Source organism: Ovis canadensis, chromosome 1, assembly GCF_042477335.2.
Source record: "Ovis canadensis isolate MfBH-ARS-UI-01 breed Bighorn chromosome 1, ARS-UI_OviCan_v2, whole genome shotgun sequence".
Taxonomy (NCBI): domain Eukaryota; kingdom Metazoa; phylum Chordata; class Mammalia; order Artiodactyla; family Bovidae; genus Ovis; species Ovis canadensis.
The window spans coordinates 7,599,917-7,611,098 of record NC_091245.1 but is presented as its reverse complement, the minus strand read 5'-3'; the positions used below and the strand labels follow the sequence as shown (position 1 = coordinate 7,611,098).

The window sequence follows — 11,182 nt, the reverse complement described above, 5'->3', positions numbered from 1 at the left end:
TCACTGTTTGCTGGACTGTCTATAAAAAGAGAAATTTAATACCCTGGACTCATTACACATTGAAGTCTTTTCTACTAAACTGTGGAGAGCTGAGCCAGGGCCTCTGCTGAGCTCAGGAAAGGAAACCATCAATGTGTTTCACAGGCCCCGGAGCTGATGAGAACACAGCAGGGAGCGGCCTGGTGACTCAGGATGAGGCGCCCGGCCCAGAGCGTGTTTCACTCCAGCCGGGGATGACCACATCCTTCCTCCCGTTTCTGCTTCTCGTGATAACAGGCTGTCGCGTGTGTTCAGAGTTCTGCAGACGTTCATCACCTGCACAGACATTAACGGAGACTTTCTAACGTGGAGGAGTGTGTGCCGTCCCCAAGGTCGGCAAAAGCCAGCCAGAAGGTCAATGCAAAGGGAAGAGAGAGCCGTGCTGCCCAGGGGAAGGTGGGCACCGAGGGGGTTACGTCACCCCCTTTACCAAAGAGCACACGGGCTGGGTTTCCTCACGCGGCCGCAGAGGCCCCACTGATTCTCTCACAGGAATGTTGGGAAGAGGGAGGACTCTTGGGAGAGAAGGTTCTAGCAAAATACCCAGTGTGGTGCTTGTGAGCCGTGTGCGATGCTGCCTGTCCGTGTTCTCTCTTTCTTCTGCTGGCTGTGCCCGGTCTGTGCTGATGCATGGGCTCTTCTCTAGCTGCTGTGGGGGCTGCTCCCCACAGCAGGGGTGGCGGCTTCTCATTGGGGTGGCTTCTCTTGTTGAGGAGCCGCGGGCTCTGGGGTGTGTGGGCTTCAGTAGTTGCAGCTCCCAGGCTCTAGAGCAGAGGTTCAATAGATGTGGAGCACCGGCTTAGCTGGGGATGACATGTGGGATCTTCCCGGACCGGGGACCAAACTCATGCCTCCTGCATCGGCAGGCAGTTTCTTTTCCACTGAGCCCCCAGGGAAGCCCTTGATCGTGTTCTAGCATGCTTCCTTCCATCTAGGGGCAGGGCTCAGGCCGAGTGGCCGCTGTATACAACGGATGGGATGTGACCGGATGACCCACCATAAGACTCACTGAGCTGCTTCCAGGAAGAAATCGGGGGTTGACTTGCCTCTGCTGCTGGAGAAGAGGTGAGGGCCTTCTGCCGCCAGTTCAGGGGCCAGACAAACGAGACAAAGCCAAAGGCCTTCGGGGATGTTGGCAAGGCTTGGTGGTTCCTTCTTCCCAGGTGAGCCTCTGTGGGAACAAGCGCCTCAACCCAGACCCGGGGCTGAGCCAGCAATGATCTCTAACAAGTAAACTGTAACAGAAACCTATTAAGACTAGTAAATAATTAACAGAGTTCATGGACATGCTCAGCGGAGCATTTCCAGGGCATCTAACTATTCCCGGTAAATGTTCGTCCACATCTTTAGATTATAGACTCAGATAATGAGATCAAATGGACTGTCAAAACTCCCAATATTGCTTTCCCAACCAGTTAAGTCAGAATAAAGTCTTAAACTCTTCAGAAGTGCTTTTTAAAAAAAATAATTGGTTTTCTTTTGATTTTTGTTTTTTTACTGGAGGCTAATTGCTTTACAGAATTTTGTTGTGTTCTGTCAAACCTCAACACGATTCAGCCAGAGCGTTTCTGCTCTGACAGGTGGGAAAAATTATTTATAGAGTGGCAGGAGTGAAGGTGGAATTTACCCTCCATCACCAAGCGTGGAAAATTCTTTGTGATGAATCTGTGTTTAGCATAAGGCTGGCTAAACAGCTCCCTCTGGAAGTTTAAGTACAACTCTGCTGCCAGATTAATGATTAAATGAAGCAATTTTCAGATTAATTCAGTAGGATAGCCTGAGTTTGGGTGCACAGACAGGAAGCTGCACCTATGAAGGGGTAGCCCCGTGGTTTCCTGGATACTGAAACTCAAGCCCAAGCACCCTGAGTTACAGTGAGTGTTGGGTTGCCTGCCATCAGCCTCGGACACTCTCCCCAGGCCTTCCCACTTTCTCTAGGTGTCAGAGGAACTTCTTCAAGAGGGTCCCAGACATGTAGACTCCACCCTCAAGAGAGCGATTTCACACAGAGGGAGGCATGGCCAGACACAACAATGCTGAGCCTCACTTGCCTTTCTGAACCTCACTTGCCCTCAATTCTGGGGTTCCCTCCCAGATGTGTGATGCTGGGAGGCCAAGCTGTGGAAGGGAGGAGAGGCTAATCGGACCCAACTCAAGAGATCTGGTCGTTGCTACCTTGACCTTCCGAGCATCTTTGTGCCTTTAGAGTCAGTAGGATTGGTCTGACCCTTTCCCCAAACTTGCAGCACAACCTCCGTCTCAGCCCGTTCTCCCCACAGCTGGGGCTGCCCCTTCCCTCATGCCATGCAGCTTCCCTGGGGTCCTAGGGTGACTTCCTAGGAGATGAAAACCACATCAAATACAGGGAGATGAAGGGAAACCTGCTCCCTGCCTATCCTGAGCCCTAGAATGCTGGACAGGAGCCCAGTGGGCCTTCATCTGTCCATCTGTCCATCTGTCCATTTGCTCACTGCAGGCTGCCACACTGTTTTGCAGGGAGGGGTAGGAAGTGGACGTGATCTAGCTGGATGTGGACAGGTGGCCTCTCCTTCCTCTCTCCCGAAAGCTGATTTCCAGAGCTTGTGGGTAGCAAATGGCCGGAATAAGTCCAGCAGGAGGCTCTGGTCATGAACTTCACCTGGGCCAGGCAAAGAGCCTGCCTCAGTGTTTCAGGCGGAGAAGGCAATGGCAACCCACTGCAGTGTTCTTGTTTGGAGAATCCCAGGGATGGGGGAGCCTGGTGGGCTGCCGTCTACGGGGTCGCACAGAGTCAGACACGACTGAAGCGACTTAGCAGCAGCAGCAGCAGCAGTGTTTCAGGAGCCAGAACCACTTATGGGCAGGGGGTCTTCTGATAGCTTATTTATAACAGTCTCCTCTTTTGCTGCCTCAGTGAGACCTGCTAAGCTTCCTCGAGGCTCCAAGAGTTTCTTGCAGTCGGGCGAGTCCTACCAGATTAACAGTGCAGGCAGAGAGCCCGGGGCGTTGGAAGGACTTCCAAGCAGAGCCTCTTTGCAATTAAAATATTAGTTTTAAGAGAGGAAGGAACTGTGTGGCATGGGTAAAGACAGATGAACATCGTCCGTGGGCCAACACATGGTTTAGGAACAGATTAATGGTGCTGGCAGCAGCAACTCTATGAGGGGAGAAAATTCAAGCCAAGAATAAGGCCACTCGGCCTGGCGTGGAGCTGGCGGGAGGCTGCTGTGTGGCACAGAGAGCTCAGCTCGGTGCTCTGTGACGACCTAGAGGGTGGGATGGGGGCGGTGGGGGGAGGTTCAAGAGGCAGGGGATATATGTATACATATGGCCGATTCACTTCTTGGTACAGCAGGAAATTAACACAACCCTGTAAAGCAATTATACTAAAATAATTTTTAAAAATGGAAAAAAAAATAATAAAGGCAAATTTCCCTCCTCTCATTTAGGGCTGCGATGCGGAATCCCTGAGCGTGGCGAGACTGGCAGATAACCCCGCAGCTGCACTGCTGTGTGTCTGTGTGCGGACTCAGATCCGTGCCCTCCTGCCCCAGATTTGAGGGAGTGGTGACCAGGGTTCCTAGGAGGAGGGGTGGCCCCTGAGATCACAGCAGGAAACACTGACGCAGAGAGATGAGTTCCAGGAATGTGGGTCCGGCTGAGATTCAAATCCAGCCAACAGTGATTCTACCACGAATCGCTTGCCTGCTTTTGTCTCTCTGGATTTCCATATTCTGGACATTTCATATTACTGTTCACACATAGGAGGTCTTCAAGTGTCTGCCTTTCTCACTGAGCATAAGTCTCCAAGTTCTTTGTCAGAGCATGATCAGGCCTTGGGCTGGGGGTGTTGATCCCTGGAACAGTAAATGCAGCTACTAGTCAGCTTTCATTACCCCCATCTCTCTCCCATTGTCAGGGGTTTGGTAGTTTCTTAAGGGCAAAATAGACTTAACTGGTGGCTTAGATGGTAAAGCTGCTGCCTACTATGTGGGAGACCTGGGTTCAAACCCTGGGTCGGGAAGATCTCCTGGAAAAGGAAATGGCAACCCACTCCAGTATTCTTGCCTGGAAAATCCCATGGACAGAGGAGCCTGGTAGGCTACATGGGGTCACAAAGAGTCAGACAGGACTGAGCAACTTCACTTTCTTTCACTTTAAGGGCAAAATGATTTAATAGCTGGAGGTTTGCACATACAAGTCCAATTTTTTCCTTCCTGTGGTTTAGCTTCGATTTTCACATTTCCAGGTGCACAATAATTACTGCAGCTGCTGCTAAGTCACTTCAGTCGTGTCCGACTCTGTGCGACCCCATAGATGGCAGCCCACCAGGCTCCCCCATCCCTGGGATTCTCCAGGCAAGAACGCTGGAGTGGGTTGCCATTTCCTTCTCTGATGCATGAAAGTGAAAAGTGAAAGTGAAGTCAGAGGGTTGTATATAAACAAACCACAAACAAAAACACTAAGCCTGAGTCTTCTGTACTTGTAGCTCACCTGATAAAGAATCCACCTGCAATGCGGGAGACCTGGGTTCCATCCTGCATTGGGAAGACCCCCTGGAGAAGGGATATGCTACCCACTCCAGTATTCTTGGGCTTCTCTTGTGGCTCAGCTGGTAAAAAATCTGCCTGCATTGCGGGAGACCTGGGTTCGATCCCTGGGTTGAGAAGATCCCCTGGAGAAGGAAAAGGCTACCCACTAGAGTATTCTGGCCTGGAGAATTCCATGGACTTTGTAGTCCATGGGTTTGCAAAGAGTAAGACATGACTGAGTGACTTTCACTTTCACTTAAAGTCTGTCAAATGTAACCTGGATGTCAACCAGTTTTCTGACTGGGGCCAAACTGCCCAGAGCCAGCTAGGGGTGGAGTGATGCTGCCTTGCATTGTGTATAGTTGTTGTAGACAGAACGTGTGTGGTTCTCCTCCATTCGTGGTCAGGAGCCTTCCCTGAGCTCAGGTCTGCAGCCCGTCTTGATCCTCTTTTTGAAGAACATTGACAGGACAAGACTGATTCTTCCAGACTGTGACCCTAGCAGCATCTCTGCAGCTCCAGAACCTGTTCTTTAACTTTCACGATTTAGACATTTCATATTTTCAATTGTCCCAAGATTGATGAGGCCTTGGAAAACTGATTTATACTAACTACACTTAGAGGATATTGACTTACAGCCAGAAATGTGGTTAATTTACTGTTGGGATTTGTACCAGAAAAAGACTTGGCAATGCTGCTGTGATGTCTCCAAGACTCGGGGCTTCAAAGCAACAGAGCTGTTGTTCTTGTTTCTGCAAAGGCCACTGCAGGGCCTTCCTTTGCAAGGTGGCTTGGGGTCGCCTCCACAGTCACTACCTTGCTTTGACTGTGGGGACAGGGGAACACCCTCCTGAAGTAACACATGCCACCTCCACTCACAGCTCTGCCAAAGCAAGTCATGCAGCCACAACTAGACTGCGAGGAGCAGGAAACAGTTCTCGGACTGTCTGGAAGGAAAGCAACTGAAAATACTGGAGAGGAGCATTGATGCCTTCAGAGGAAACCGCCCATCTAACAGCTAGAATCCCCACACCTACATTCCCTCCAAATATTATAGTAAAGCACCTAAGAAATGGGACTTACAGGGCAGAGGTCAGTGGGCCGAAACTGCGTGACAGGATCATCAGTAAACAATACCATCTTCAATTTCAGTGACATTTCTTCTTATTTTTTTGAGATTTTTGTAAGCACGCTGGTTTCCTTGATTATATTTGAGAGATACACTAGTTTTACCAGAAAAACTCTTCTCTTACCCCCAAGTTATGTAGTGGACCTCAGAGCAGCTCTTCATAAACTAATGGCAATTCCAAATTTTGATGATCTCATGTTCCCAAGTAAAAAAGTAATGATTGTATACATCTCAGGATATTCTGTGACTCAGTTTGGGTTCGTCCTCTAATTAGAGGACAAAGTATTTTTGACTTATTTATCTAGCTTAATATTAAATATCTCAACAGATGGTGCCCATGAAAATTTCTTCATTGATAATTTTATAGTTGAAGAAAGAGCATCTCCTCTTCCTTTTTAGTTAGCTTAAATTACCATTTATCTTCCTGCATTGTATTTAATTACTCTGTTTTATGCCTCATCATACTACAATGGATTATTCATCCTCCCTTTGATATTTAAACATTTTTAAAGTTTTTGATGCTTGTCCACTCTCCTTGAGGTCTTTCCTTTGCCACACAGAGCACAATTAAGGGTAAATTAAAATGCATGACTCACCAAAACAACACAGTGAAAGAAAGAAAGTGAAAGTGAAGTTGCTCAGTCGTGTCTGACTCTTTGCGACCCCATGGACTGCAGCCTACCAGGTTTCTCTGTCCATGGGATTTTCCAGGCAAGAATACTGGAGTGGGTTGCCATTTCCTTCTCCAAGCATTTCCAAATACCCGTCTTTTCTTTCCTTTTTTTAAATTTATTTTTAATTTGAGGAAAATTGCTTTACAATGTTGTGTTGCTTTCTGCCATGCAACGACACAAATCAGTCGTATACATATATGTGTGTGTATATGTATACATATACATATATATATATATGTATATGTATATATATATCCCTTTTCTCCCTCTTGAGTCTCCTTCCCCTCCCGCATCCCATCCCTCTAGGTCATCACAGAGCACCAGGCTGGATTCCCTGTGTTATATAGCAGCTTCCCACTAGTTACCTATTTTACGCATGACAACTGGTCTTTTCTTTGAAAAGATTTACATCAGATGCAAGCTTCCTATCCATGAGCAAACCTTTATAAACTGTGTTCTGGCCACAGTCTTCACTGAGATTTCTAAGGCTGCTTACAGTTCAAACCTCAGTAACTGATCTGAGCCTTCACCTTAAAATATGAGGATCATCAAACTCAACAGAATTCCTTGGCAAATTGTTCATCTTTTTTTTTTTCCAGAATGAAAATTATCATAAAAGAACATTTTCTTGGGACTTCCCTGGTGGTTCAGTGGATAGGAATCCACCTGGCAGTGCAGGAGACGTGAGTTCAATCCCTTGTCCGGGAAGATTCCACGTGCAACTAATTCTGTGGGCCACAGCTACTGAGTCTGTGCTCTGCAACAAGAGAAGCCACCACAATGAGAAGCTTATGCCCCACAACAAAGAGTAGCCCCTGCTTACTGCAACTAAGAAAGCCCACACACCAACGAAGATCCAACACAGCCAAAAATAAACACATAAATAAATATATTTTAGAAAGAACATTTTCTTGCTTCCCTGGGTGCCATTTTCCACTGGCTCACAGTGTGATGGGGCTGGGGAGGGGGGCACATCTTCCCAGGTGAACTCTCTCTCTCCTGCTGGTGGTGGTTTCCTTCAGCAATGGCTAAAGATGGTAGCTTTTCAAGGTGCACCTTAAGAACATAGCCTCTTTTCAGACCAGCTCATGTGTGTTTTATAGTTAAACCATTGTTAATTGAAGATCAGTCTTCCTCCAGCCACATCAGCAGCTGCATAACCTGACCAGCAGCCCCTTAACCTGACCAGCAGCCCAGATCCAGTGATGCCATGCAAGAGCAAAGAGACACCAGCAACTTGTTCCCAGAGCAATTGTAGCTGTTCCCTGTGATGCACAGTAGCTCTTGACCTCAGCACCCTTCACTGTGTCCGTGAGCTTCAGTACTGTTGCCATGTCTGCATTTAAAACAATACAAATGTGTTTCCAGTGTCTCCATTCCTGTTGCTCTGTCAGTTCAGTTCAGTTGCACAGTTGTGTCCGACTCTGTGACCCCATGGACCACAGCACGCTAGGCCTCCCTGTCCATGACCAACTCTCAGAGTTTGCTCAAACTCATGGCCATCAAGTCAGTGATGCCATCCAACCATCTCATCCTCTGTCATCCCCTTCTCCTCCCACCTTCAATCTTTCCCAGCATCAGGGGCTTTTCCAATGAGTCAGTTCTTTGCATCCGGTGGCCAAAGTATTGGAGCTTCAGCTTCAGCATCAGTCCTTCCAGTGAACACCCAGGACTGATCTCCTTTAGAATGGACTGGTTGGATCTCCTTGCAGTCCAAGGGACTCTCAAGAGTCTTCTCCAACACCACAGTTCAAAAGCATCAATTCTTCGGTGCTTAGCTTTCTTTATAGTCCAACTCTCACATCCATACATGACTACTGGAAAAACCATAGCCTTGACTAGATGGATCTTTGTTGGCAAAGTAATGTCTCTGCTTTTTAATATGCTGTCTAGGTTGGTCATACGACTGAGCGACTGAACTGACTGAGGTTGGTCACAGCTTTTCTTCCAAGGATTATTCTGTCAGCTCCTGTCTAAGACCCGATCACTGGGATCTCTGAAATGTTGCCTTTTGAAGAGCAGGTGCTAGGTCTTTCTCAAGCCTCTGAACCCCACAGCAGAGTCCTGAGCATAGTAAGTGCTCAAAAAAATGTTTGGTGAAAAATTCAGCTTCTAGCAAGAGCCATTTGAAACTGTCAATATATAACTTTTTTCTTTATCTACAAAAATAGCAATTTGATACGATTTAATTTATAGATATAGCAATTTTCACCTCATTAAAATTTTAATGTATATTATTCTTAATACCTCTCAAAATTGTTCCTAAGATAAAATATGGTTTTCTGAAAATTTCAGGCTTAGCCTCTTCTTCAGTTCAGCTCAGTTCAGTCGCTCAGTTTTGTCCGACTCTTTGCGACCCCATGAATTGCAGCACGCCAGCCCTCCCTGTCCATCACTAACTGCCAGAGTTCACTGAAACTCATGTCCATCGAGTCGGTGATGCCATCCAGCCATCTCATCCTCTGTCATCCCCTTCTCCTCCTGCCCCTAATCCCTCCCAGCATCAGAGTCTTTTCCAATGAGTCAACTCTTCACATGAGGTGGCCAAAGTACTGGAGTTTCAGCTTTAGCATCAGTCCTTCCAAAGAACACCCAGGACTGATCTCCTTCAGAATGGACTGGTTGGATCTCCTTGCAATCCAAGGGACTCTCAAGAGTCTTCTCCAACACCACAGTTCAAAAGCATCAATTCTTTGGCGCTTCTTAGAGACATTTTATTCTCTTTCTGAGGGCTTCCTAGGTGGCTCAGTGGTAAACAATCTGTCTGCCAACACAGGAGACGCAGATTTGATCATTGGATTGGGAAGATCCCCTGAAGGAGGGAATGGCAACCTGCTGCAGTATTCTTGCCTGGAGAATACTATGGACAGAAGAATCTGGTGGGCTACAGTTTGTATGGTCGCTAAGAGTTGGACACTACTCAGCCAGTGAGTGATTCTTTTCCTGAATAATCTATGTTTTGTATAATTTTAAGGTGTGGAAAGACCCTACTATATGAATTTTTACACTGTGTAATATCTGTTGGTGCAACACTTGGTATCTTTCTTGTTCTAAATCTAAAACAACTCAAATAATCACAGAAATCTGGTCCAGTTTCCAATCTGAAATCATGTAGCCCCTCCTGTAACTTCTCACTAACAGCCATAAAAACAGCAAAACACTGAAACTCATTGCAACATGACACCCTTGCAACTAGCAGACATCTTAATATCCTGATCTTGGAGGAACTGTTTTAACAGTTTTAACACAAAACAGAGCTGGGTAAAATTGAACAGGCAAATAAACACAAGCAATTTTAGAGAGTCAATGATGATACTCCCAGGCTTCGCTGGAACAAAATCAGGACAATTTTTTTTTTTTTAATCACTCTATCTCCTAATTTAGGGATGTAGGACTGTCAAGGAAGTTGTGTGATCAGCTACTTCTCCCCACTGGGGCCTGGATTTTCCTTTCCCAATCAGCTCTCATATCTCCTTTCCCAGAAGGGCAATGAATAGGCAGGGAGGCTGAATGGAAGAAGAGCAGTGCATTTTGGGAACTGTAGGCAGACAAGAAGAGAAATGGTACATTTTGGGAATTGTAGTCCTGAGAAATGTATTATGATAATAATCACTGACAATATCTATGGAATGTTGCCTATCCATTAGGCATTATATAGATTGTTTGGCTTAAATTATTCAGGAAAGTATTAACAAATTTCCACTTTCCATTTTCTAGCAGTAGCTGCTGTTAATTAATTTTATTGCTTTACTCTTGGAAGTTATCTGGATTCTTTCCTTCCCAGCCATTCCAAACAGTCCTTGTGCATCTTTCAGATAAACCTAGAAGTCCTTGAAAATTACAGGTCAATAGCAAGCCCCAGCAAATTCATGCTGCTCTCTGAAAGAATTCTTTCCATTCTGGGATGATTCTAGAACTGACCACACTAAGATGTGCTCAGGTGAAAATGTACCTGTGGACATTTATAATTGCTCCAAAGGGTATTCACATAAATCATGATCTATATTATAAAATTTTAAACTGCTTTTTTTGGGTATCATCTTGTATATTTAGCTTTTAACCCAATTCTGCAAGGTCAGATCTGCAAAGCTGTCATTACCTGTATAATTAAGGTGAAATAGATTATTAAAATATTCTAATTTTTGTTTAAAAATATTCTTTATAACTTTTGTAAAAATTATGTATGCTTACTGTGAAGAATTCACACGAGGCAGAAAGAGTTCAAAGAGGAAATTTAAAGAGAAAATCACCCACATTTCTGCCCCTGAGACGTAGACATTGCCTTTGAGGAGAATGCAAGCCCCAACGAAAGTGTCTTAATAACTGAAGACATATTTAGGCAAAAGGATTTCCGGAACATACTTCATGTGAATTATATTTAGAGTTTGCATTTTGATTAGAACTGCCTGTGGGGTGTGATTTAAGGCTAAAGCATAATTCTTCCGGGCTGTCAGGCATTTGTGAAATCCTCCACCCTGCCTCTCCCCTTCCCCGCTCCTCGCTTTCCCTGGTCCCTTCCCCATCCTACTTTCCCTACCCCTCACCCTCCTGCTGAGATTTCCCTCCATCTTCCAAGATTCTGCTGACTTTGGGCTAGTCACCTCACATCTTTGATCTTCAGACTTCCCAGCCTCAAGGTGAGGGGGTTGGGCCAAGTTGTCTCTAATGTCCCTCCCTCCACCCCCCACTCTCTCCCCCATACCTCACCTTCTTTGAGCTATTTTCCTAACGGAAAGGCTCTTAGGAGGTTCTTGGGTGGTTAGGGTAGCAGGAGAGAGAGGAGGGAGTGTGGGGCAGGATGGCAGCTGGGAAACCCTGAGCTTCCTGAG

The 11,182-nt window shown here is 46.2% G+C and overlaps 1 long non-coding RNA gene across 1 annotated transcript; it reads left to right on the top strand.

Annotated features, from left to right (window-relative positions):
- The first annotated feature begins 220 nt into the window (after positions 1 to 220).
- Positions 221 to 9,436, top strand: LOC138437682 (uncharacterized). Its single transcript, XR_011256109.1, has 3 exons — positions 221 to 435; positions 975 to 1,202; positions 6,953 to 9,436. It is a non-coding gene; the product is annotated as an uncharacterized lncRNA (long non-coding RNA).
- Positions 9,437 to 11,182: the final 1,746 nt, after the last annotated feature.